The following is a 25,447-nucleotide window of genomic DNA, read 5'->3' on the forward strand; positions in this document are numbered from 1 at the left end:
AACTGTTGCCAATGTTTGCTTAGTCATATAGTCCAGGACACCACCCGCTTCTAGTTTCATGCGGCTTTCGCTAATTCTTACTTCAGTATATCGGCTACCTGGTGAATCGTGCTCGACGATTAAACTTCATTTTACTCATACTTATGGGCAGAGTCAATTTGATCGGCTCTCCTACATGTGCAAATGTTGAAAGTAGCATAGAGCAGGCAACTGTAACAGTGAACGGTTGAACGCCTCTTGCAATAGATGCGAGTGAAATGAAAAAGAGAGAGAAGAAGGAAAAGAAAATATAAAATCTACGCTAAAGTTTCGTTCAAATTTCAGTTGCCAGAGGCATAGCTGAAAACTTATAAAACATTTTGAAAGTAGTAACATTAAACAAAAAGTGTGCGATGCTTACAGCACCTAGGTTTCCCAAGCGGTCACCCATCTAAGTACTCAATAGGCTCGACGTTACTTAACTTCCTTGATCGGACGATAACCGGTGCTCTCAGCGTGATATGGCAGTAAGTGATTATCAACCTGCCTTGTAGTACCTTTATTCTAATAAACGACTAAATGCAAGCAGCTTTAAGCATTTTACAATTTATACTCACTTTTGTCACAATTTTCAAATCTTTACACTACTTTTCTTCTACCAGTTCACTATTGCATCGGCTGATCAAACTTTCTTTCTTTTATTCTAACTTACAAATACGCCGCTAGCAACTAGCTTCACGATCACTAGCTTTCAGATTTCACTTTGCCGCTGCCAATTAGTCAATAGTCCTTCACTGTCACGCCACACTGCCCTTTCTACTACTACATGTGTCCCAATCTTACCCACAAATGCTCCTCAACACATCACCACACGTCATCACAAACTAATTCTCTGGCTATCCGCACCAATAGCAAATAGCTATGGATCTTCCTGACGCGACGCTCGCCACATCAACGTCCAGTATTTAGCAAAATTTCACCGCTTTTGACTCGCCCGTCTTTCATTTCACTTCCGTGGACTTTATGCTAGTGGAAATGACTCTCTACGTGCATATTATTAAAGCCGGCATCAAGTCTAGTGACTGGTGCATGATGGGACATTTTACAGCGAGCGATGTTGTCGGAGGTAAACAAGCAATGCTGCTTATGACAACAATCTTCAACGAAAGCAGGCAACTCCAGCAGTGAACGGTTGAACGCCTCTTGCAATAGAAGCGAGTGAAATGAAAAAAAGAGAGTGAAGAAGGAAAAGAAAATATAAAATCTACTCTAAAGTTTCTTTAAAATTTCAAATGGCAGAGGCATATGTGAAAACTTATAAAACATTTTTATGCTAGTGGAAATGACTCTCTACTTGCATATTACTAAAGCCCGCATCAAGTCCAGTGACTGGTGCATGATGGGTCACTTGACAACGAGCGATGTTGTCGGAGGTAAACAAGCAATGCTGCTTATGACAACAATCTTCATCGAAAGTATGCTAATTGCAACTGGCCGGCAAAGACAAAGCGACAGATGCTGAGATGTGAGTAAAATAAAACTCAGTAATACACATACAAGATAACAAAAATTCAATTCATAACCACAAAACGATTTCCTATGTTCAGACGGGGTATTACAGAAAACGGTTCGAATGACACCTCTCCATCGTTTACGGCCATATCACTTTGAAAACACCGGTTCTCGTCCGATCACCGAAGTTAAGCAAATTCAGGCCTAGTTAGTACTTAGATGGGTGACCGCTTGGGAAACCTAGGTGCTGTAAACATCTTTTCATTCTTTCATTTCAGAAGTATTCTCTACTTCAAGTCTGTCTCTTCTTTCGCTTTTGCCTCGCACACAAATATACATATTTACAGGCACCAATTTCCATGCTTTTCTCTCACTGCACTTTCACAGCTTTATTCTGCAAAGTGAAATAGCTGTTGCCAATGTTTGCTTAGTCATGTAGTCCAGGCCACCACCCGCTTCTAGTTTCATGCGGCTTTCGCTAATTCTTACTTCAGTATATTGGCTCTCTGGTGAATCGTGCTCGACGATTAAACTTAATTTTACTCATACTTATGGGCAGAGTCAATTTGATCGGCTCTCCTACATGTGCAAATGTTGAAAGTAGCATAGAGCAGGCAACTGCAACAGTGAACGGTGGAACGCCTCTTGCAATAGATGCGAGTGAACTGAAAAAATGAGAGAAGAAGGAAAAGAAAATATAAAATCTACTCTAAAGCTTCTTTAAAATTTCAGCTGCCTGGGGCATAGGTGAAAACTTATAAAACATTTTTAAAGTAATAACTTTATACAAAATGTGTGCGATGCTTACAGCACCTAGGTTTCTCAAGCGGTCACACATCTAAGTACTCACTAGGCTCGACGCTGCTTAACTTCGGTGATCGGACAAGAACCGGCGCCCTCAGCGTGATATGGCCGTAACCGATTATCAACCTGCCCTTTAGTACCTTTATTCTAATAGACGACTAAATGCAAGCAGCTTTTCACATTTTACAATTTATACTCACTTTTGTCACAATTTTCAAATCTTTACTCTACTTTTCTTCAACCAGTTCATTATTGTTTCGGCTGATCAAACATTCTTTCTTTTATTGTAACTCACAAATACGCCACTAGCAACTAGCTTCACGTTCACTAGCTTTCAGATTTCACTTTGCCGCTGCCAATTAGACAATAGTCCTTCACTGTCACGCCACACAGCCCTTACTACTACTACTTGTGTCCCAATCTTACCCGCAAATGCTCCTCAACACATCACCACACGTCATCACAAACTCATGCTCTGGCTATCCGCACCAATAGCAAATAGCTATGGATCTTCCTGACGCGACACTCGCCACATCAACATCCAGTATTTAGCAAAATTTACCCGCTTGTGACTCGCCCATCTTTCATTTCACTTCCGTGGACTTTATGCTAGTGGAAATGACTGTCTACGTGCATATTACTAAAGCCCGAATCAAGTCTAGTGACTGGTGCATGATGGCACACTATACAGCGAGCGATGTTGTCGGAGGTAAACAAGCAATGCTGCTTATGACAACAATCTTCATCGAAAGTATGCTAATTGCAACTGGCCGGCAAAGACAAAGCGACAGATGCTGAGATGTGAGTAAAATAAAACTCAGTAATACACATACAAGATAACAAAATTCAATTCATAACCACACAACGATTTCCTACGTTCAGACGGTGTATTACAGAAAACGGTTCGAATGACACCTCTCTATCGTTTACGGCCATATCACTTTGAAAACATCGGTTCTCGTCCGATCACCGAAGTTAAGCAAGGTCGAGCCTAGTTAGTACTTAGATGGGTGACCGCTTGGGAAAACTAGGTGCTGTAAACATCTTTCCATTCTTTTATTTCAGAAGTATTCTCTACTTCAAGTCTGTCTCTTCTTTCGCTTTTGCCTCGCTCACAAATATACATATTTACAGACACCAATTTCCATGCTTTTCTCTCACTGCACTTTCACAGCTTTATTCTGCAAAGTGAAATAACTGTTGCCAATGTTTGCTTAGTCATATAGTCCAGGCCACCGCCCGCTTCTAGTTTCATACGGCTTTCGCTAATTCTTACTTCAATATATTGGCTCCCTATTGAATCGTGCTCGAAGATTAAACTTCATTTTACTCATACTTATGGGCAGAGTCAATTTGATCGGCTCTCCTACATGTGCAAATGTTGAAAGTAGCATAGAGCAGGCAACTGCAACAGTGAACGGTGGAACGCCTCTTGCAATAGATGCGAGTGAACTGAAAAAAGAGAGAGAAGAAGGAAAAGAAAATATAAAATCTACTCTAAAGTTTCATTGAAATTTCAGCTGCCAGAGGCATGGGTGAAAACTTATAAAACATTTTGAAAGTAGTAACATTAAACAAAAAGTGTGCGATGCTTACAGCACCTAGGTTTCACAAGCAGTCACCCATCTAAGTACTCACTAGGCTCGACGTTTATTAGCTTCGGTGATCGGACGAGAACCGGTGCTCTCAGCGTGATATGGACATAAGCGATTATCAACCTGTCTTTTAGTACCTTTATTCTAATAAACGACTAAATGCAAGCAGCTTTTAACATTTTACAATTTATACTCACTTTTGTCACAATTTTCAAATCTTTACTCTACTTTTCTTCTACCAGTTCAGTAGTGCATCGACTGATCCAACTTTGTTTCTTTCTTTTATTCTAACTCCCAAATACACCACTAGCCACCAGTGGCCCGGGAACAAAATTTGCTTAGGGGCTGGAAACTCAGTTCCAAAATTTGGCACTACTGGAGACGTGTGGATCTAAGTTCTGGGAGTGTGCATGTCACAAAGTTGCGCATGCGCCTGCGTTCGTCGTAAGCTGTCGAATTTAGCACTCAGGTAAAAAACGAGACGCGCGCTACTTGCTGTAAATGGAGGGTGGGTTATCCATCTGATACAAGAAGAAAATTGCAGATTAATTGAATGAAAACATGAAAAATAACGAAATGATATTTCATTGAAAAGTAAACCATTCTGAAAGATAGTTCAGAATGTTTTCAAAACATTTATCTCCAACTTTTCACATATCTTATTAAGGGTTAGGGATTATGATTAGGGTTTAGGGTAGGGTTTAGGGTTAGGGGTTAGGTTTAGAGTTAGGGTTTAAAGTTAGGGGAGATGAATGTTTTTTCATTATTCAATGATTATTTTTCACTTTTATATTCAACTTGTCTGCAATTTTCTTTTTGTATTACATGGATAACCCCGCTCCTTTTCCAGCAAGTAGCGCGAATCTGCGCATCTCGTCATTTGCCTTGTGAGCTAAACTTGACTACTTACAACTAAAGCGCGTGCACGCACAAATTTGTGACATGCGCACTCTCATAACTCGGGTTCACACTTCTGTAGTACCCAAAAGTTTTACAAACAAGGTGAAGTTTTCTAATTTTGGTATCAAAACAAACAAATGTTCAATAATAATAACTTTTATTATCATGAGGATCGACTGGAAATTTAACAGGCTGACCAATATATTCTCATAGAATGTGACCAAATGAAGTTCATTTTTATATATTAGGATCTTTTCTGCTTGATTTCACCTTCTGAAATTTTAAAATTAAGCGAAAAGCTTCAAATTTGATATATTGGTGTAATTTTTCCCGTTGAATCTGATGCTATTCACTTATTCCAGAAAAACTTTAGAAAACTGTAACAGAGGTTTAAAGTTTGATCATTTTCCCCTCCATCACAGAACAGGATGTGGAAACTGGCATTTTGTACAAGGTGACAACATTACAATGTTAAAACATTCAACGATGGAACTTTTAATAAAGCTTTGTGAAATGTTGGATAAACATACTGTTGGTTTAGTTCATGTAAACAATACACAATTTTGAAATTGGAATAAAATTGAGGCAAGTGAAAAGTGAAAATCAAACAGAAAAGATATCTACATACTTCTTTCAGCGATTCATTGCTTCAATTGCCTTGGAAAAGAAGCTATCCTGTTAGTTAAACAAGTTTTCAACAGCTGATAAGACATCATCACTATGATATTGGTTCCAAACCAAGGATTTTTTTTTATATATGTAGGGAATATAGATAATAAGATGAGGTCAAATCATTAAAGTAGGGAGGGTGGCTTAGCAGTCCAAAGCCAATCACACACAGCAGCCATCGAAACCAATTACTTGTGCACTGGAGTATTTGTTTCTATGAAAGAAAAACATACTCGACAGTTTTCCTTGCGTTTGGCCTTGATAACCTTTCACAACTGCCTTAGAAAGGTGGAACAGTACAGCACTCTCCATTGATGGTGAGAGCCTTTGAAAGTAGTCAATAAACACGATGCTTTTTGCAATCCAAAATACTGAGGCCATCACCTTCCCTGCAGATTAAACGATCTTGATGACCTTCTTTAGAGTAAGTGTTGAAGAGTGTCTCCACTGTTAGATTATCTCTTATTCTCTAACTCAGAATGATAAACCCAACACGTTTAAGGAAACTGAACTTGCCTCAAGCAATGTCAGATATTATCGAAATGTGATCAGCCTGGTGCCCTTTTAATCAGGTGTCAGAAGAAGCAACACCCACCAAGCAGAAACTTTCATCATGCCAAATTTATTGTGTAGAATATTCTCAGCCCTCACACGTGATATGCTAATAACACTGGCAATTCATTTTTTTTCTCCAGTGGAGGCAGTTGCAGACTGTTCAGATCATTAGTCTTCTCAAAATTATCTCTGCTCAAATCACTTAATCAGTTTTGCACTGTTGATAAAACTGGAGCATCATCCTCCGATATATCAACATGTTCTTGGGGACTAAATCCTTTTTCTACAGGTACTTGATAACATCATGATGCCAAATTTTGCTCATCTTGAAGAGAAGCCACTAATAGTTACTTTTGAAGTTTTCTCTGAACATTCAAATGTCAGTTTACCAAGAAATAATGAAGCTATAAGAAGTGTTAAAATGGAAGTAAGCCGAGTTTTTGCATCACTCCATAATACACACGTATATGAAAAAAACTGTATCAACACATTCCAAAAGTTTTCCTACGTTCACACGTTTTGTTAATGAAACGTTTCATGAGGATGTGCAAAGTGTTTTCATCGTATGTGTAAGACGGTGTTGTGTCATTGTGGTACGGAGCCAGGTCTTCAAATGGCGAAGTGCACTGAATGTTCTTTCGCTTGATGCAACAGATACAGGTGAAGACAAGACAAGCTGCATCAACGCCAACACTTGTGGCATACTAGAACGAAAAATAGCATCAGACACTCTCCATTTATCAACTACGTCATTAAATAATTTAGGCAAATTTTCCCTTTCCGTCCATAGGCCAGCAAGAAGTTTGATTTGAGATGGCAGTAAGAGCAAATCAAAAGAAGCAGGTAGATGTGCATTTTCAAAGTTAAATACTCCACAATTGACTGCTGACAACAGCAACTCCTCTCGCTCAGAGCATACACGTATTCCCTGTTGCTGAAACCGGCGAGTCAATTCATTTTCGATGACAGCCACTATAGAGAAAAATTGCCGACGCCAGTCATCGGTGATAGAAAGAGCAACTTGTTCAGTAGTTGTTGTGTGCCTAAAGCGCAGTGGTGTATTTTTAGATCGCGAAATGTTGGGTATTTTCACCAAGTCAGAAGAGGATACTTCATCAAAATATTTTTCAAAAACCTTCTCACTTCTCATTTTTGAAAGAGAGGTTTTCAACTTTTCAATCAATTTCAAGCAATCACCGGCTGTCGTGCTTGGACGCTGTAAGCTACCTGCCACTGGCTCACATACCCCAAATATATCCCCAGCGATTTTAATGCTGAACAAAGTGGAAGCTTTGCCAGATTGTTTTAGCAGCCCTTTAACAGTAGCCTTTGTTGTTGCTCTTAACGATGAGTCATTAAGAAGGTTAAGCAAAAAATTTGAATGTTCTTATAATTGTTTTCTGCTCATTTCAGTGCTGTTACTCTAATGCACCACCGAGTTGGACACACTGCTTGCAACATGATGACATTCTCACCACAAAGATTTGTCCATTGTGCTTTTCTTTTTGGTGACTTTTACAAAAATGGCGTGTTGATGAACAAAGTTCAGTGCATCAGCTACAAAGGTAAACTTAGAACTATCTTCTTGGAGGACAAGGTCTAGAGAGTGGTTTTCACAGTGTACAAAATATGTACCTGGGAACAAATTTTTGAATCGCATTTGTACACCTGAAATGTTTCCACTCATGGTACTTGCACCATCAAATGAAAAACAGCATAGCTTTGAGTCAAGTGAAACGTTTAGGCGACAAAAAATATCTAGAAAAATCTTAGTCAGTGTCTTCGAAGAGCAGTCAGGGGGATTATAAAAACCTAGAAAATCCTCATTGACATTCAGGTCTTCAGAAACGTACCGGACAGTGATTGATACTTGTTCCATGCCAGAGCAATTAGTGGTACCATCACATATAATGCCAATAAATCTGGAATTTTCTACTTTTATTTTGATCTCATGTAAAATGTTATGAGCATATGCCTCTAAAATTTCATTTTGAGTTGTATCAGAGAGGAAATTGTCCCGACGCTTAAACCACTGACTTACTTCTGCACTGCATTCTTCAGCAAATTCCCTTACAAGATTTACGAAGTTTCCCATAAGATTTTGAATTTCTGTTGAATACAACATGGCAGATGATTAAAAAGGGCAGACACAAGAAAGAAAAAATAAGTATAGAACCACGTATAAGGCTACTGAATTGTAACAAAAGAACTCTGGTCGAACAAAAACCTGAAAAACAAATAGTGAACATCAAATAAATAGTGCTTGTGTTTTTATTGGCAAAACCAGCAACATGACGTCCCATCCAATATGCTTAAAAAAAACGATAGGCTTTACTAGAGCACCGTCTTTTATTTGAACAAATCAACGCCAGGAATTATTCTTTGGAAGCCTCGTATTAATTCTATCACCTCTTTTTTCGAACCGCCAAGTTACAGGGGCATAATCGCATCAACATTAGTTATCATGCGATGGTGGGGTGACATTCAGACACACAAATACATACATTCGTATATATATGCGTGCGTGTATGTGTGCTTGCATATGTACCTACCTACATCTCTCTCTCTCTCACTATATATATATATATATATATATATATATATATATATATATATATATATATATATACACACATACGCACACACACACACACACACACACACACACACACACACACACACACACACACACACACACACACACACACACATATATATATATATATGATAATATACGGTAAAATCTTATAACTGGAGGAGAGCTTACTTTACAGGTAGAGAAGTGGGTAAATATAAATAAACCTCGTAACGATACCAGCTACCAAATGGTTTCACGGCGAATTGGGGCCCCGAATGACCTTAGTAAAGTCATTGGGGGAGAATCCTGAGTCGATTATCGTGGTCTATATATATATATATATATATATATATATATATATATATATATATATATATATATATATATATATATATATATATATATATATATATATAACGTGTATTTATAAAGAGGGCAAATTTAGCCATTTCTCCGTAGATTGAAAAAAAGATGAACAACCTTAATCGATTTTCAAACAAGGCGTAGTGGTTCAAACATGAAAAATAGAACTTATGTTGAGTCAGTCTCAATAAGTAAGGTGAATCAAGACTAAAGTTGGAGTTGAAAAAAAAGGCACTTATCCAGGCAGTGGTCCAGTTGATAATGGAATATTGAATGGTTGTTTTGTACTGAAAGAATTTTGAAGGGGTTTTATTTTTAGACTGGGGTCAAACGGTCGAACCCATTCAACCATGTTTTAAGTCTTTAGCAACACCAATTACAAAGAATTTGGGAGTGGTTCTGAAAGATGGAGAGAAGTATTGACAGACAGAAACTGGGTGGGAGCTGTCTTCAATAATTCAAGTAATGCTATATACTCAAAATTAACTATATATGCTGGTTTTGTTGATATTGTTGCTGCTACGGCTGTTATTGTCACCTATTTTTTTGTATTTTGACGCTACTTTACTTCAGAAATTAGTGGTCCTAAACTCCCTAGGGAATTTTATGCCAGCTTCATCACTTTTATCTATTTATTTATTTATTAATTAATTTATTTATTTTTCTTTGTTTTGAAACGAGATCGAAATAAACATTTTATACCGATAGATTTTAGACACTTTTTTTCTGAAACTGGTAAGATTATGTAGGGGGTGCAAATTTTGATCTTGCACCCCCTGAAAATTCTAGGGGTGCAGGTTCTCCCGCTGCATCCCCTGTTCTCGGGCCCTTGGAAGATCCATAGCTATTTGCTATTGGTGCGGATTGCCAGAGCATAAGTTTGTGATGACGTGTGGTGATGTGTTGAGGAGCATTTGTGGGTAAGATTGGGACACAAGTAGTAGTAGTAAGGGCAGTGTGGCGTGACAGTGAAGCACTATTGACTAATTGGCAGCGGCAAAGTGAAATCTGAAAGCTAGTGAGCGTGAAGCTAGTTGCTAGTGGTGTATTTGGGAGTTAGAATAAAAGAAAGAAAGTTTGATCAGTCGATGCAATAGTGAACTGGTAGAAGAAAAGTAGAGTAAAGATTTGAAAATTGTGACAAAAGTGAGTATAAGTTGTAAAATGATAAAAGGTGCATGCATTTAGTCGTTTATTAGAATAAATGTACCAAAAGGCAGATTGACAATCGCTTACGGCCATATCACGCTGTGAGTACCGGTTCTCGTCCGATCACCGAAGTTAACCAACGTCGAGCCTAGTGAGTACTTAGATGGGTGACCGATTGGGAAACCTAGGTGCTGTAAGCATCGCACACTTTTCTTTAATGTTATTACTTTAAAAATGTTTTATAAGTTTTCACCTATGCCTCTGGCAGCTGTAATTTCAAAGAAACTTTAGAGTAGATTTTATATTTTCTTTTCCTTCTTCTCTCTTTTTTTTACATTTAACTCGCTTCTATTGCAAGAGGCGTTCAACCGTTCACTGCTGCAGGTGCCTGCTCTATGCTACTTTCAACATTTGCACATGTAGGAGAGCCGATCAAATTGAATCTGCCCATAAGTATGAGTAAAATGAAGTTTAATCGTCGAGCACGATTCACCAGGGAGACAATATACTGAAGTAAGAATTAGCGAAAGCCGGATGAAACTAGAAGCGGGTGGTGGCCTGGACTATATGACTAAGCAAATATTCGCAACAGTTATTTCACTTTGCAGAATAAAGCTGTGAAAGTGCAGTGAGAGAAAAGCATGGAAATTGGTGCCTGTAAATATGTATATTTGTGTGCGAGGCAAAAGCGAAAGAAGAGACAGATTTGAAGTAGAGAATACTTCTTAAATAAAAGAATGGAAAGATGTTTACCGCACCTAATTTTCCCTAGCGGTCACCCATCTAAGTACTAACTAAGCTCGACTTTGCTTAACTTCGGTGATCGGACGAGAATCGGTGTTTTCAAAGTGATATGGCCGTGAACGATAGAGAGGTGTCATTCGAACCGTTTTCTGTAATACACCGTCTGAACATAGGAAATCGTTTTGTGGTTATGAATTGAATTTTGTTATCTTGTATGTGTATTACTGAGTTTCATTTTACTCACATCTCAGCATCTGTCGCTTTGTCTTTGCCTGCCAGTTGCAATTAGCATACTTTCGATGAAGATTGTTGTCATAAGCAGCATTGCTTGTTTACCTCCGACAACATCGCTCGCTGTAAAATGTCCCATCATGCACCAGTCACTAGACTTGATGCGGGCTTTAGTTATATGCACGTAGAGAGTGATTTCCACTAGCATAAAGTCCACGGAAGTGAAATGAAAGATGGGCGAGTCACAAGCGGGGAAATTTTGCTAAATACTGGACGTTGATCTGGCGAGCGTCGCGTCAGGAAGATCCATAGCTATTTGATATTGGTGCGGATAGTCAGAGAATTAGTTTGTGATGACGTGTGGTGATGTGTTGAGGAGCATTTGTGGGTAAGATTGGGACACAAGTAGTAGTAGTAAGGGCAGTGTGGCGTGACAGTGAAGGACTATTGACTAATAGGCAGCGGCAAAGTGAAATCTGAAAGCGAGTGAGCGTGAAGCTAGTTGCTAGTGGCGTATTTGTGAGTTAGAATAAAAGAAAGAGTGCTCAGCCGATGCAATAGTGAAATGGTAGAAGAAAAGTAGAGTAAAGATTTGAAAATTGTGACAAAGTGAGTATAAATTGTAAAATGTTAAAAGGTGTTTGCATTTAGTCGTTTATTAGAATAAAGGTACGAAAAGGCAGGTTGGTAATCGCTTACGGCCATATCATGCTGAGAGCGTCGGCTCTCGTCCGATCACCGAAGTTAAGCCATGTCGAGCCTAGTGAGTACTTAGATGTGTGACCGCTTGGGAAACCTAGGTGCTGTAAGCATCGCATACTTTTTGTTTAATGTTATTACTTTAAAAATGTTTGAAAAGTTTTCACCTATGCCTCTGGCAGCTGAAATTTCAATGAAACTTTAGAGTAGATTTTATATTTTCTTTTCCTTCTTCTCTCTCTTTTTTTCATTTCACTCGCATCTATTGCAAGAGGCATTCAACCGTTCACTGCTGCAGTTGCCTGCTCTATGGTACTTTCAGCATTTGCACATGTAGGAGAGCCAATCAAATTGACTCTGCCAATAAGTATGAGTAAAATTAAGTTAAATCGTCGAGCACGATTCACCAGGGAGCCAATATACTGAAGTAAGAATTGGCGAAAGCCGCATGAAACTAGAAGCGGGTGGTGGCCTGGACTATATTACTAAGCAAACATTGGCAACAGTTATTTCACTTTGCAGAATAAAGCTGTGAAAGTGCAGTGAGAGAAAAGCATGGAAATTGGTGCCTGTAAATACATATATTTGTGTGCGAGGCAAAAGCGAAAGAAGAGACAGACTTGAAGTAGAGAATACTTCTGAAATAAAAGAATGGAAAGATCTTTACAGCACCTAGTTTTCCCAAGCGGTCACCCATCTAAGTACTAACTAGGCTTGACTTTGCTAATCTTCGATGATCGGACGAGAACCGGTGTTTTCAAAGTGATATGGCCGTAAACGATGGAGAGGTGTCATTCGAACCGTTTTCTGTAATACACCGTCTGAACATAGGAAATCGTTGTGTGGTTATGAATTGAATTTTTGTTATCTTGTATGTGTATTACTGAGTTTTATTTTACTCACATCTCAGCATTTGTCGCTTTGTCTTTGCCGGCCAGTTGCAATTAGCATACTTTCGATGAAGATTGTTGTCATAAGCAGCATTGCTTGTTTACCTCCGACAACTTCGCTCGCTGTAAAGTGTCCCATCATGCACTAGTCACTAGACTTGATGCGGGCTTTAGTAATATGCACGTAGAGAGTCATTTCCACTAGCATAAAGTCCACGGAAGTGAAATGAAAGATGGGCGAGTCACAAGCGGGAAAATTTTGCTAAATACTGGACGTTGATGTGGCGAGTGTCGCGTCAGGAAGATCCATAGCTATTTGCTATTGGTGCGGATAGCCAGAGCATAAGTTTGTGATGACGTGTGGTGATGTGTTGAGGAGCATTTGTGGGTAAGATTGGGACACAAGTAGTAGTAGTAAGGGCAGTGTGGCGTAACAGTGAAGGACTATTGACTAATTGGCAGCGGCAAAGTGAAATCTGAAAGCGAGTGAGCGTGAAGCTAGTTGCTAGCAGTGGCCCGGGAACAAAATTTGCTTAGGGGTTGCGAACTCAGTTTCAAAATTTGGCATTACTGGAGAAGTGTGGATCCGAGTTCTGGCAGTGTGCATGTCACAAATTTGCGCATGCGCCTGCGTTAGTCGTAAGTATTCGAATTTAGCACACAGGTAAAAAACGAGACGCGCGCTACTTGCTGTAAATGGAGTGTGGGTTATCCATCTGATACAAGAAGAAAATTGCAGATTAATTGAATGAAAACATGAAAAATAACCGAATGATATTTCATTGAAAAGTAAACCATTCTGAAAGATAGTTCAGAATGTTTTCAAAACATTCATCTCCAGCTTTTCCCATATTTTATTAAGGGTTAGGGATTAGGGTTAGGGTTTAGGGTTAGTGTTTAAAGTTAGTGGAGGTGAATGTTTTTTCAGTATTCAATGATTATTTTTCACTTTTATATTCAACTTATCTGCAATTTTCTTTTTGTATTACATGGATAACCCCGCTCCTTTTCCAGCAAGTAGCGCGAATCTGCGCATCTCGTCATTTGCCTTGTGAGCTAAACTTGACTACTTACAACTAATGCGCGTGCACGCGCAAATTTGTGACATGCGCACTCTCAGAACTCAGGTCTACACTTCTCCTGTAGTACCCAAAATTTTTACAAACAAGGTGAAGTTTTCTAACTTGGGTATCAAAACAAACAAATGTTCAATAATAACTTTTATTATTATGGGGATCGACTGGAAAGTTAACAGGCTGACCATTATATTGTCATAGAATGTGACCAAATGAAGTTCATTTTTATATATTAGGATCTTTTCTGCTTGATTTCACCTGCTGAAATTTTAAAATTAAGCGAAAATTTTCAAATTTGATATATTGGTGTAATTTTTCCCGTTGAATCTGATGCTATTCACTTATTCCAGAAAAACTTTAGAAAACTGTAACAGAGGTTTAAAGTTTGATCATTTTCCCCTCCATCACAGAACAGGATGTGGAAGCTGGCATTTTGTACAAGGTGACAACATTACAATGTTAAAACATTCAACGATGGAAGTTTTAATAAAGTTTTGTGAAATGTTGGATAAACATACTGTTGGTTTAGTTCATGTGAACAATACACATTTTTGAAATTGGAATAAAATTGACGCAATTGAAAAGTGAAAATCAAACAGAAAGGATTATCTGCATACTTCTTTCAGCGATTCATTGCTTCGATTGCATTGGAAAAGAAGCTATCCTGTTAGTTAAACAAGTTTTCAACAGCTGATAAAACATCATCACTATGATATTGGTTCCAAACCAAGGATTTTTTTTTATATATGTAGGGAATATAGATCATAAGATGAGGTCAAATCATTAAAGTAGGGAGGGTGGCTTAGCAGTCCAAAGCCAATCACACACAGCAGCCATCGAAACCAATTACTTGTGCACTGGAGTATTTGTTTCTATGAAAGAAAAACATACTCGACAGTTTTCCTTGCGTTTGGCCTTGATAACCTTTCACAACTGCCTTAGAAAGGTGGAACAGTACAGCACTCTCCATTGATGGTGAGAGCCTTTGAAAGTAGTCAATAAACACGATGCTTTTTGCAATCCAAAATACTGAGGCCATCACCTTCCCTGCAGATTAAACGATCTTGATGACCTTCTTTAGAGTAAGTGTTGAAGAGTGTCTCCACTGTTAGATTATCTCTTATTCTCTAACTCAAAATGATAAACCCAACACGTTTAAGGAAACTGGATTTGCCTCAAGCAATGTCAGATATTATCGAAATGTGATCAGCCTGGTGCCCTTTTAATCAGGTGTCAGAAGAAGCAACACCCACCAAGCAGAAACTTTCATCATGCCAAATTTATTGTGTAGAATATTCTCAGCCCTCACACGTGATATGCTAATAACACTGGCAATTCATTTTTTTTCTCCAGTGGAGGCAGTTGCAGACTGTTCAGATCATTAGTCTTCTCAAAATTATGTCTGCTCAAATCACTTAATCAGTTTTGCACTGTTGATAAAACTGGAGCATCATCCTCCGATATATCAACATGTTCTTGGGGACTAAATCCTTTTTCTACAGGTACTTGATAACAGCATGATGCCAAATTTTGTTCATTTTGAAGAGAAGTCACTAATAGTTACTTTTGAAGTTTTCTCTGAACATTCAAATGTCAGTTTACCAAGAAAGAAATAATGAAGCTATAAGTAGTGTTAAAATGGAAGTAAGCCGAGTTTTTGCATCACTCCATAATTCACACGTATATGAAAAAAACTGCATCAACATATTCCAAAAGTTTTCCTACGCTCACACGTTTTGTTAATGAAACGTTTCATGAGGATGTGCAAAGTGTTTTCCTCGTATATTTTTTATGTACATGCATTATGGCACAATGTATAAGACGGTGCTGTTTCATTGTGGTACGGAGCCAGGTCTTCAAACGGCGAAGTGCACTGAATATTCTTTCGCTTGATGCAACAGATACAGGTGAAGACAAGACAAGCTGCATTAACGCCAATACTTGTGGCATACTAGAATGACGAATAGCATCAGACGCTCTCCATTTTCAACTATGTCATTAAATGATTTAGGCAAAGTTTCCCTTTCCGTCCATAGGCTAGCAAGAAGTTTGATTTGAGATGACAGTAAGAGCAAATCAAAAGAAGCAGGTAGATGTGCATCTTCAAAGTTAAATACACCACAAGTGACTGCTGACAACAGCAACTCCTCTGGCTCAGAGCATACACGTATTCCCTGTTGCTGAATCCGGCGAGTCAATTCATTTTCGATGACAGCCACTATAGAGAAAAATTGCCGACGCCAGTTATCGGTGACAGAAAGAGCAACTTCTTCAGTAGTTGTTGTGTGCCTAAAGCACAGTGGTGTATTTTTAGATCGCGAAATGTTGGGCATTTTCACTAAGTCAGAAGAGGATACTTCATCAAAATATTTTTCAAAAACCTTCTCACTTCTCATTTTTGAAAGAGAGTTTTTCAACTTTTCAATCAATTTCAAGCAATCACCGTCTGTCGTGCCTGGACGCTGTAAGCTACGTGCCACTGACTTACATACCCCAAATATATCCCCAGCGATTTTAATGCCGGATAAAATGGAAGCTTGCCAGATTGTTTTAGCAGCCCTTTAACAGTAGCTTTTGTTGTTGCTCTTAACTACAAGTCATTAAGAAGGCCAAGCAAAAAATTTTGAATATTCTTATAATTGTTTTCTGCCTGTTTCAGTGCTGCTTCTCTAATGCACCACCGAGTTGGACACACTGCTTGCAACATGATAACATTCTCACCACAAAGATTTGTCCATTGTGCTTTTCTTTTTGGTAACTCTTTTACAAGACTGGCGCATTGATGAACAAAGTTCAGTGCATCAGCTACAAAGGTAACCTTAGAACTAACTTCTTGGAGGACAAGGTCTAGAGAGTGGTTTCTACAGTGTACAAAATATGTACCTGGAAACAAATTTTTCAATCGCGTTTGTACACCTGAAATGTTTCCACTCATGGTACTTGCACCATCAAATGAAACACAGCATAACTTTGAGCCAAGTGAAATGTTTATGTGACAAAAAACATCTAGAATAATCTTAGTCAGTGTCTTCGAAGAGCAGTCAGGGGGGTTATAAAAACCTAGAAAATCCTCATTGACATTCAGGTCTTCAGAAACGTACCGGACAGTGATTGATACTTGTTCCATGCCAGAGCAATTAGTGGTACCATCACATATAATGCCAATAAATCTGGAATTTTCTACTTTTATTTTGATCTCATGTAAAATGTTATGAGCATATGCCTCTAAAATTTCATTTTGAATTGTATCAGAGAGGAAATTGTTCCGACGCTTAAACCACTGGCTTACTTCTGCACTGCATTCTTCAGCAAGTTCCATTACAAGATTTACGAAGTTTCCCATAAGATTTTGAATTTCTGTTGAATACAACATGGCAGATGATTAAAAAGGGCAGACACAAGAAAGAAAAAATAAGTAAAGAACCACGTATAAGGCCACTGAATTGTAACGAAAGAACTCTGGTCGAACAAAACCCTGAAAAACAAATAGTGAACATCAAATAAATAGTGCTTGTGTTTTTATTGGCAAAACCAGCAACATGACCTCCCATCCAATATGCTTCAAAAGACGATAAGCCATACTAGAGCACCGTCTTTTATTTGAAGAAATCAACGCCAGAAATTATTCTTTAGAAGCCTCGTATTAATTCTATCGCCTCTTTTTTCGAACCGCCAAGTTACAGGGGCATAATCGCATCAACATTAGTTATCAGGCGATGGTGGGGTGACATACAGACACACAAATACATACATTCGTATGTATATGCATGCGTGTATGTGCTTACATATGTACCTACCTACCTCTCTCTCTATATATGTATATACACACATACACACACACACACACACATATATATATTATATATATATATATACATATGTGATAATATACGGTAAAACCATATAACCGGAGGAGAGCTTACGGATCTTTTTTAAAACGGGGGCCACATTTTTCATTAACGAAACACTTTGAAACTTGGAACACTGGTACAATGTGTCATATAAAACATCTTTTTCTCTTAGTCTTCTTAAAAAAAAAAAGAAATCCATAAGTTATTCCATGTTAAATTTGTCGTATTTCTGTAATTTCAACCAATCACTGACGTCCATTCAGCCGATTCTGAAACAATTAACTCTAACCCTAACCCTAACCCTATGGTTAGGGTTAGGGTTAGGGTTAGGGTTAGGATTAAAGCAAATTTAAAATGAAAAAAGCAAATAAAACGAAGCTATGGAGATTAAATACGCTTTACATCGCTTAATCAGCCAAAGGAGTAAATGTAAACAACTGAATATTTGTCAGTGATTGGTTGAAATTATCGAAATAAGACAATTTTTTACATGAAATAAATTCGAATACAAAAATATTTTTCTGTTCTATAACACAAAATAGATAAGTATACGAAGTTTGAAAGTCTTTCGGTACCAAAAACACTACGTAAAACATTAATGAAAAATGTGGCCCCCGTTTTAAAATAGATCCGAGCTTACTCTACAAGTAGAGAAGTGGATAAATATAAACAGACCTCGTAACGATACCAGCTACCAAATGGTTTCACGGCGAATTGGGGCCCCAAGTGACCTTTGTAAAATCATTGGGGGAAAATCCCGAACCGATTATCGAGGTCTATTTATATTTATATATATATATCGTATATTTATAAAGAGGGCAAATTTAGCCTTTTTCTCCGTAGATTGAAAAAAAAAAGATGAACAACTTTAATCGATTTCCGAACATTATTGGGTTCTCATCAGGCGTAGTGGTTCAAACATGAAAAATAGAACTTATGTTGAGTCAGTCTCAATAAGTATAGATTTATTGATCGGCGAAAGTTACATAGTGACTGAAGGTTCGAGTGTTTCGTGCAGAGACACTTATCAAACTAATTAAATCAACGTTTTCTATATAAAACGAAAAAGCACGACAGTATCGGAAACAGATATGACGCAGATACTATTTTATATATAGGCAGGAAGACATTTGATTAATAATATGACAGAATTAAGGCAAGATAAAAAAATGAAAGTTGTCGATATATAAGGCATTCTGCCTAAACTAAGTCTTTAAGATACGATTTGTTAGTAGTAACGCTAAAAGGAAACTATTTCCTAAGGAACTCAAGCAGATAGAGAGGAATTAAGATTTAATGAAAAGGTGAATCAAGACTAAAGTTGGAGTTGAAAAAAAAGGCACTTACCCAGGCACTGGTCAAGCAAATAATAGTATCGAATATTGAATGGTCGTTTTGTATTGAAAGAATTTTGAAGGGGTTTTATTTTTAGACTGGGGTCAAACGGTCGAATCCATTCAACCATGTTTTAAGTCTTTAAACTTGGGAGTGGTACTAAAAGATGGAGAGAAGTATTGACAGACAGAAACTGGGTGGGAGATGTCTTCAATAATTCAAGTAATGCTATACGTTAAAAATTAACCATACATGCTGGTTTTGTTGTGGTTATTGTTGCTGCTACTGTTGTTATTGTCACTTACTTTTCTGTATTTTGACGCTACTTGCCTTCAGAAGTTAGTGGTCCTAAACTCCCTAGGGAATTTTATGCTAGCTTCATCACTTTTATTTATTCATATATTTATTTTATTTTTTGTTTTGAAACGAGATAGAACTTAACCATTTTATACCGATAGATTTTAGATACTTTTTTTCTGCAACTGGTAAGATTATGTAGGGGGTGCAAATTTTGATCTTGCACCCCCTGAAAATTCTAGGAGGTGCGGGTGCACCCGCTGCACCCCCTGTTCCCGGGCCCTTGGTTGCTAGTGGTGTATTTGGGAGTTAGAATAAAAGAAAGAAAGAAAGTTTGCTCATCCGATGCAATAGTGAACTGGTAGAAGAAAAGTAGAGTAAAGATTTGAAAATTGTGACAAAAGTGAGTATAAATTGTAAAATGTTAAAAGGTGCATGCATTTAGTCGTTTATTAGAAAAAAGGTACTAAAAGGCATGTTGAATATCGCTTACGGCCATATCACGCTGAGAGCACCGATCCTCGTCCGATCACCGAAGTTAAGCAATATCGAACCTAGTGAGTACTTAGATGGGGTACAGCTTGGGAAACCTAGGTGCTGTAAGCATCGCACACTTTTTGTTTAATGTTATTACTTTCAAAATGTTTTATAGGTTTTCACCTATGCCTCTGGCAGCTGAAATTTCAAAGAAACTTTAGAGTAGATTTTATATTTTCTTTTCCTTCTTCTCTCTCTTTTTTTCATTTCACTCGCTTCTATTGCAAGAGGCGTTCAACCATTCACTGCTGCAGTTGCCTGCTCTATGCTACTTTCAACATTTGCACATGTAGGAGAGCCGATCAAATTGACTCTGCCCATAAGTATGAGTAAAATGAAGTTTAATAGTCGAGCACGATTCACCAGGGAGCCAATATACTGAAGTAAGAATTAGGGAAAGCCGCATGAAACTAGAAGCGGGTGGTGGCCTGGACTATATGACTAAGCAAACATTGGCAACAGTGATTTCACTTTGCAGAATAAAGCTGTAAATATGTATATTTGTGTGCGAGGCAAAAGCGAAAGAAGAGACAGACTTGAAGTAGAGAATACTTCTGAAATAAAAGAATGCAAAGATGTTTACAGCACCTAGGTTTCCCAAGCGGTCACCCATTTAAGTACTAACTAGGCTCGACTTTGCTTAACTTCGGTGATTAGACGAGAACCGGTGTTTTCAAAGTGATAACGCCGTGAACGATAGAGAAGTGTCATTCAAACCGTTTTCTGTAATACACCGTCTGAACATAGGAAATTGTTGTGTGGTTATGAATTGAATTTTTGTTTGGATCCTTGTTTGGATCCTTTTTAAAACGAGGGCCACATTTTTCATTAATGTTTTACGTAGTGTTTTTGGTACCGAAAGTCTTTCAAACTTCGTATACTTATCTATTTTGTGTTATAGAACAGAAAAATATTTTTGTATTCCAATTTATTTCATGTACAAAATTGTCTTATTTCGATAATTTCAACCAATCACTGACAAGTATTCAGTTGTTTACATTTACTCCTTTGGCAGATTAAGCAATGTAAAGCGTATTTAATCTCCATAGCTTCGTTTTATTTGCTTTTTTCATTTTAAATTTGCTTTAACCCTAACCCTAACTCTAACCCTAACCCTAGGGTTAGGGTTAGGGTTAATTGTTTCAGAATCGTTTGTTTATGTAGTCGGCACTTAATGTATATCGGATGAATGGACGTCAGTGATTGGTTGAAATTACACAAATACGACAATTTTAACATGGAATAATTTATGGATTTCTTTATTTCTAAAGAAGACTAAAAGAAAAAGATGTTTTATATGACACATTCTACCAGTGTTCCAAGTTTCAAAGTGTTCCGTTAATGAAAAATGTGGACCCCGTTTTAAAAAGGATCCCTGATTTTTATTTTACTCACACTTCAGAATCTGTCGCTTTGTCTTTGCCGGCCAGTTGCAATTAGCATACTTTCGATGAAGATTGTTGTCATAAGCAGCATTGCTTGTTTACCTCCGACAACTTCGCTCGCTGTAAAGTGTCCCATCATGCACCAGCCACTAGAATTGATGCGGGCTTTAGTAATATGCACGTAGAGAGTCATTTCCACTAGCATAAAGTCCACGGAAGTGAAATGAAAGATGGGCGAGTCACAAGCGGGGAAATTTTGCTAAATACTGGACGTTGATGTGGCGAGCGTCGCATCAGGAAGATCCATAGCTCTTTGCTATTGGTGCGGATAGCCAGAGCATAAGTTTGTGATGACGTGTGGTGATGTGTTGAGGAGCATTTGTAGGTAAGATTGGGACAGAAGTAGTAGTAGTAAGGGAAGTGTGGCGTGACAGTGAAGGACTATTGACTAATGGGCAGCGGCAAAGTGAAATCTGAAAGCTAGTGAGCGTGAAGCTAGTTGCTAGTAGTGTATATGGAAGTTAGAATAAAAGAAAGAAAGTTTGATCAGCCGATGCAATAGTGAACTGGTAGAAGAAAAGTAGGGTAAAGATTTGAAAATTATGACAAAAGTGAGTATAGATTGTAAAATGTTAAAAGCTGCTTGCATTTAGTCGTTTATTAGAAAAAAGGTACTAAAAGGCATGTTGATAATCGCTTACGGCCATATCACGCTGAGAGCACCGGTCCTCGACCGACCACCGAAGTTAAGCAACGTCGAGCCTAGTGAGTACTTAGATGGGTGACCGCTTGGGAAACGTAGGTGCTGTTAGCATCGTACACTTTTTGTTTAATGTTATTACTTTAAAAAAGTTTTATAAATTTTCAACTATGCCTCTGGCAGCTGAAATTTCAAAGTAACTTTAGAGTAGATTTTATATTTTCTTTTCTTTCTTCTCTCTCTTTTTTACATTTCACTCGCTTCTATTGCAAGAGGCGTTCAACCGTTCACTGCTGCAGTTGCCTGCTCTATGCTACTTTCAACATTTGCACATGTAGGAGAGCCGATCAAATTGTCTCTGCCCATAAGTATGAGTAAAAATGAAGTTTAATCGTCGAGCACGATTCACCAGGGAGCCAATATACTGAAGGAAGAATTAGCGAAAGCCGCATGACACTAGAAGCGGGTGGTGGCCTGGACTATATGACTAAGCAAACATTGGCTACAGTTATTTCACTTTGCAGAATAAAGCTGTGAAAGTGCAGTGAGAGAAAAGCATGGAAATTGGTGCCTGTAAATATGTATATTTGTGCGCGAGGCAAAAGCGTATGAAGGGACAGACTTGAAGTAGAGAATACTTCTGAAATAAAAAAAATGTAAAGATGTTTACAGCACCTATGTTTCCCCAGCGGTCACCCATTTAAGTACTAACTAGCCTCGACTTTGCTTAACTTCGGTGATCGGACGAGAACCGGTGTTTTCAAAGTGATATGTCCGTAAACGATAGAGCGGTGTCATTCGAACCATTTTCTGTAATACACCGTCTGAACATAGGAAATCGTTTTGTGGTTATGAATTGAATTTTTGTTATCTTGTATGTGTATTACTGAGTTTTATTTTACTCACATCTCAGCATCTGTCGCTTTGTCTTTGCCGGCCATTTGCAATTAGCATACTTTCGATGAAGATTGTTGTCATAAGCTGCATTGCTTGTTTACCACCGACAACATCGCTCGCTGTGAAATATCCCATCATGCTCTACTCACTTCACTTGATGGGGCCCTTAGTATTATGCACGTAGAGAGTCCTTTCCAGTAGCATAAATTCCACGGAAGTGAAATGAAACATAGGCGAGGCAATAGTAGAGAAACTTTGCTAAATACTAGACATTGTTGTGGCGAGTGTCGTGTTAGGATGATCCATAAGTATTTCCCGTTGGTGCGGGTAGCCATAGCATAAGTTTTTTGATGACATGTGCGGCGGTGTATTAATGTTTTGAAGATTATTTGTGGGTAAGATTTGGACATATTAGTAGTAAGGGTAATGTGGTGTTACAGTGAAGGACTATTGACTAAATTGGCAGCGGCAAAGTGAAATCTGAAATTCACTTGATATTTATTGTAAGCTGTTATCCTATTTAACACTAAGTTAATCGTGTTAAGCTTAACATTTTTGTGTAAGCCAAATCTTCGATTAGATTAGTGTTGTATTTATTTACTATAATATTGTTTAATATGTCTTTGTTCTATTTGTAAAATAAGTGTTTTTATATAATTTTATTTATTATCACTTAATATTCTAATTAAGTTTAAGTTAATAGTATAACATTTAAATTTTATTTAAACTAAATATTCGATTTGATAAGTTTAGCATTTCTTTGCAATAATCTTGTTAAATGTTTTCTTTTATTTTTTGGTGATATAATTATTTTTGTATAAATTAATTTATATAAATTAATTTTTATTAGTTTATATTATAATAACCGTAAAGTTAATAATATGACGTTTATAATTTTAGTTTAACCTAAAACTTCGTTTAAATTGAATTTTAAACAAAAGATTTGTTAAGATAAGATTTGCACTTAATATTTCTGTTAGTTTATATTTTAATAAACTTAAAGTTAATAATGTCAAGTTTATAATATTCGCTAAGATAAGTATTACATCTATTTTTAATCATATTGTTTAACATTTTCTGTCTTGATATAATAAGTATTTTTACATAAATTCATTCGGTAAATTTCAAGCCCTCCGCTACATGGTAATTAGTGCTCAGAAGACGTAACAACGATGCTTTGGACGAAATGTAGCGGCAATCCCCAAATCTTGTACGGTGCGTGTTTTTGGGTTTGATACGAGGAACGATACCTCGTTTCACATGCATATCACCAAGATGGTGGCAGTATGCAGGCGAATGACCGGATAGATTCAGAGAAACATTCAGAACAACCGACCAGGGAACTATGCTGGTTCTGTGAAGGACATTTGTTCTCAGCTGTCTGGACTACTACTGTCAACTATAGTCAACGTACAGTGTACGTTTAATAGCATAAATTGAGGCGGTTCAGCGATGCTACACAAGGAAGATCGCATCAATATAACAGTTGAGCTACTGGGAGAGAATGAGAGAGCTACGAATCTACTCCCTAGAGCGAAGATGGGAGAGGTATGCAGTGATATATGTGTGGAAGATATCGGAAGGGCTCGCACCAAACTTTGGAATTGAGAGCTATACCAGACCTCGAACTGAACGGCACTGCACTATTCCAAATGTTCCAGCTGTCTCATCTAAGGCGAGGACCATGTACGGCAACATCTTGGAATTCAAGGCCCCACAGCTATTTAACGCCTTGCTAAAACATCTGAGGGATCTCCATGAAGTGGAGGTAGATGTTTTCAAGAAACAACTTGACTACTTGCTGCTCAAGATCCCAGATGAAACAATATCCAGGCAGGAAACTCAAAAGAGGGCAGTAGTGTCACACTCCCTCCTTCACAAAAGCCAATCCCATAGAACATTATAAGACAATATCTGAAATCTCGTCTGGAGAGAAGATCCGCGCTTATTGCAAAAGAGTTACAACGGTATGATATACATGTTGTAGCAGTAGCCGAAGCAAGAATTCATGGAAAGGGGAATTTGGTTGAGAATTCTGCTGGGTATCATTTATTTGGGAACGATAGAGAGGAGACGTGTAAGAGAGAATCAGGAGTGGGATTTGCTACCAAAACTACTCTGGTTTTAAAATTTGAGGAACTACCATGTGGTCATTCGGATCGTTTGTTGTCTTTAAGACTTCCATTAAGAAAAGGTCGCTATGCAATACTCATTAGTGCATCTGCTCCAACTATGAATTCATCAGAGGATGATAAACTTTCTTTCTATCTATCACTTACAGAGATTATACGCAGTATCACCCATGATGACAAAGTTGTCATTTTAGATGATTTTAATGCTTGCGTTGGGAAACCTGGGGTGTCTTGGAAAGGCATGGGGCTGGAAGTTCCAGCAGTAATAGTTTACTACTATTACAAATGTGCGTAGAGATGGATTTATGTGTCATGAACACAATGTTTCAACTAAAAAAAAAGTATAAAATGACATGGATGCACCCTGGTTCTAAGAAATCTTATAGATTACGTCCCCACTAGGAAACGAGATACTTGCGACTATGCTATTGTACGAGTGATGCGTGGTACTGAGTGCTGGAAAGACCATAGGCTTTTGCGTGCCAAGGTGAATTTTGTTGTCAAGCCTAAGGTCAGAGCAAATAATGACAAGTTACCTAAATGGATTGATGTCAATAAGCTTAAGATAC

The 25,447-nt window shown here is 37.9% G+C and overlaps 3 non-coding genes and 10 pseudogenes across 3 annotated transcripts; 6 read left to right on the forward strand and 7 right to left on the reverse strand.

Moving 5' to 3' along the window:
• Positions 1 to 393: 393 nt before the first annotated feature.
• LOC149135528 (5S ribosomal RNA) lies at positions 394 to 512 on the reverse strand (annotated as a pseudogene).
• A 1,116-nt stretch (positions 513 to 1,628) lies between these two features.
• LOC149135529 (5S ribosomal RNA) lies at positions 1,629 to 1,747 on the forward strand. The gene has a single exon (XR_016242073.1). It is a non-coding gene; the product is annotated as a 5S ribosomal RNA (ribosomal RNA).
• Positions 1,748 to 2,292: 545 nt separating this feature from the next.
• Positions 2,293 to 2,411, reverse strand: LOC149135530 (5S ribosomal RNA; annotated as a pseudogene).
• Positions 2,412 to 3,219: 808 nt separating this feature from the next.
• LOC149135531 (5S ribosomal RNA) lies at positions 3,220 to 3,338 on the forward strand. The gene has a single exon (XR_016242069.1). It is a non-coding gene; the product is annotated as a 5S ribosomal RNA (ribosomal RNA).
• A 546-nt stretch (positions 3,339 to 3,884) lies between these two features.
• Positions 3,885 to 4,003, reverse strand: LOC128251463 (5S ribosomal RNA; annotated as a pseudogene).
• Positions 4,004 to 10,185: 6,182 nt separating this feature from the next.
• LOC149135532 (5S ribosomal RNA) lies at positions 10,186 to 10,304 on the forward strand. The gene has a single exon (XR_016242077.1). It is a non-coding gene; the product is annotated as a 5S ribosomal RNA (ribosomal RNA).
• A 546-nt stretch (positions 10,305 to 10,850) lies between these two features.
• LOC128247928 (5S ribosomal RNA) lies at positions 10,851 to 10,969 on the reverse strand (annotated as a pseudogene).
• Positions 10,970 to 11,772: 803 nt separating this feature from the next.
• LOC149135533 (5S ribosomal RNA) lies at positions 11,773 to 11,891 on the forward strand (annotated as a pseudogene).
• A 547-nt stretch (positions 11,892 to 12,438) lies between these two features.
• On the reverse strand, positions 12,439 to 12,557 carry LOC149135534 (5S ribosomal RNA; annotated as a pseudogene).
• Positions 12,558 to 19,714: 7,157 nt separating this feature from the next.
• Positions 19,715 to 19,833, forward strand: LOC149135535 (5S ribosomal RNA; annotated as a pseudogene).
• A 507-nt stretch (positions 19,834 to 20,340) lies between these two features.
• Positions 20,341 to 20,459, reverse strand: LOC128251355 (5S ribosomal RNA; annotated as a pseudogene).
• Positions 20,460 to 21,844: 1,385 nt separating this feature from the next.
• Positions 21,845 to 21,963, forward strand: LOC128251356 (5S ribosomal RNA; annotated as a pseudogene).
• Positions 21,964 to 22,512: 549 nt separating this feature from the next.
• On the reverse strand, positions 22,513 to 22,631 carry LOC149135536 (5S ribosomal RNA; annotated as a pseudogene).
• Positions 22,632 to 25,447: the final 2,816 nt, after the last annotated feature.

Source organism: Octopus bimaculoides, chromosome 5, assembly GCF_046866305.1.
Source record: "Octopus bimaculoides isolate indiv1 chromosome 5, ASM4686630v1, whole genome shotgun sequence".
NCBI lineage: Eukaryota > Metazoa > Mollusca > Cephalopoda > Octopoda > Octopodidae > Octopus > Octopus bimaculoides.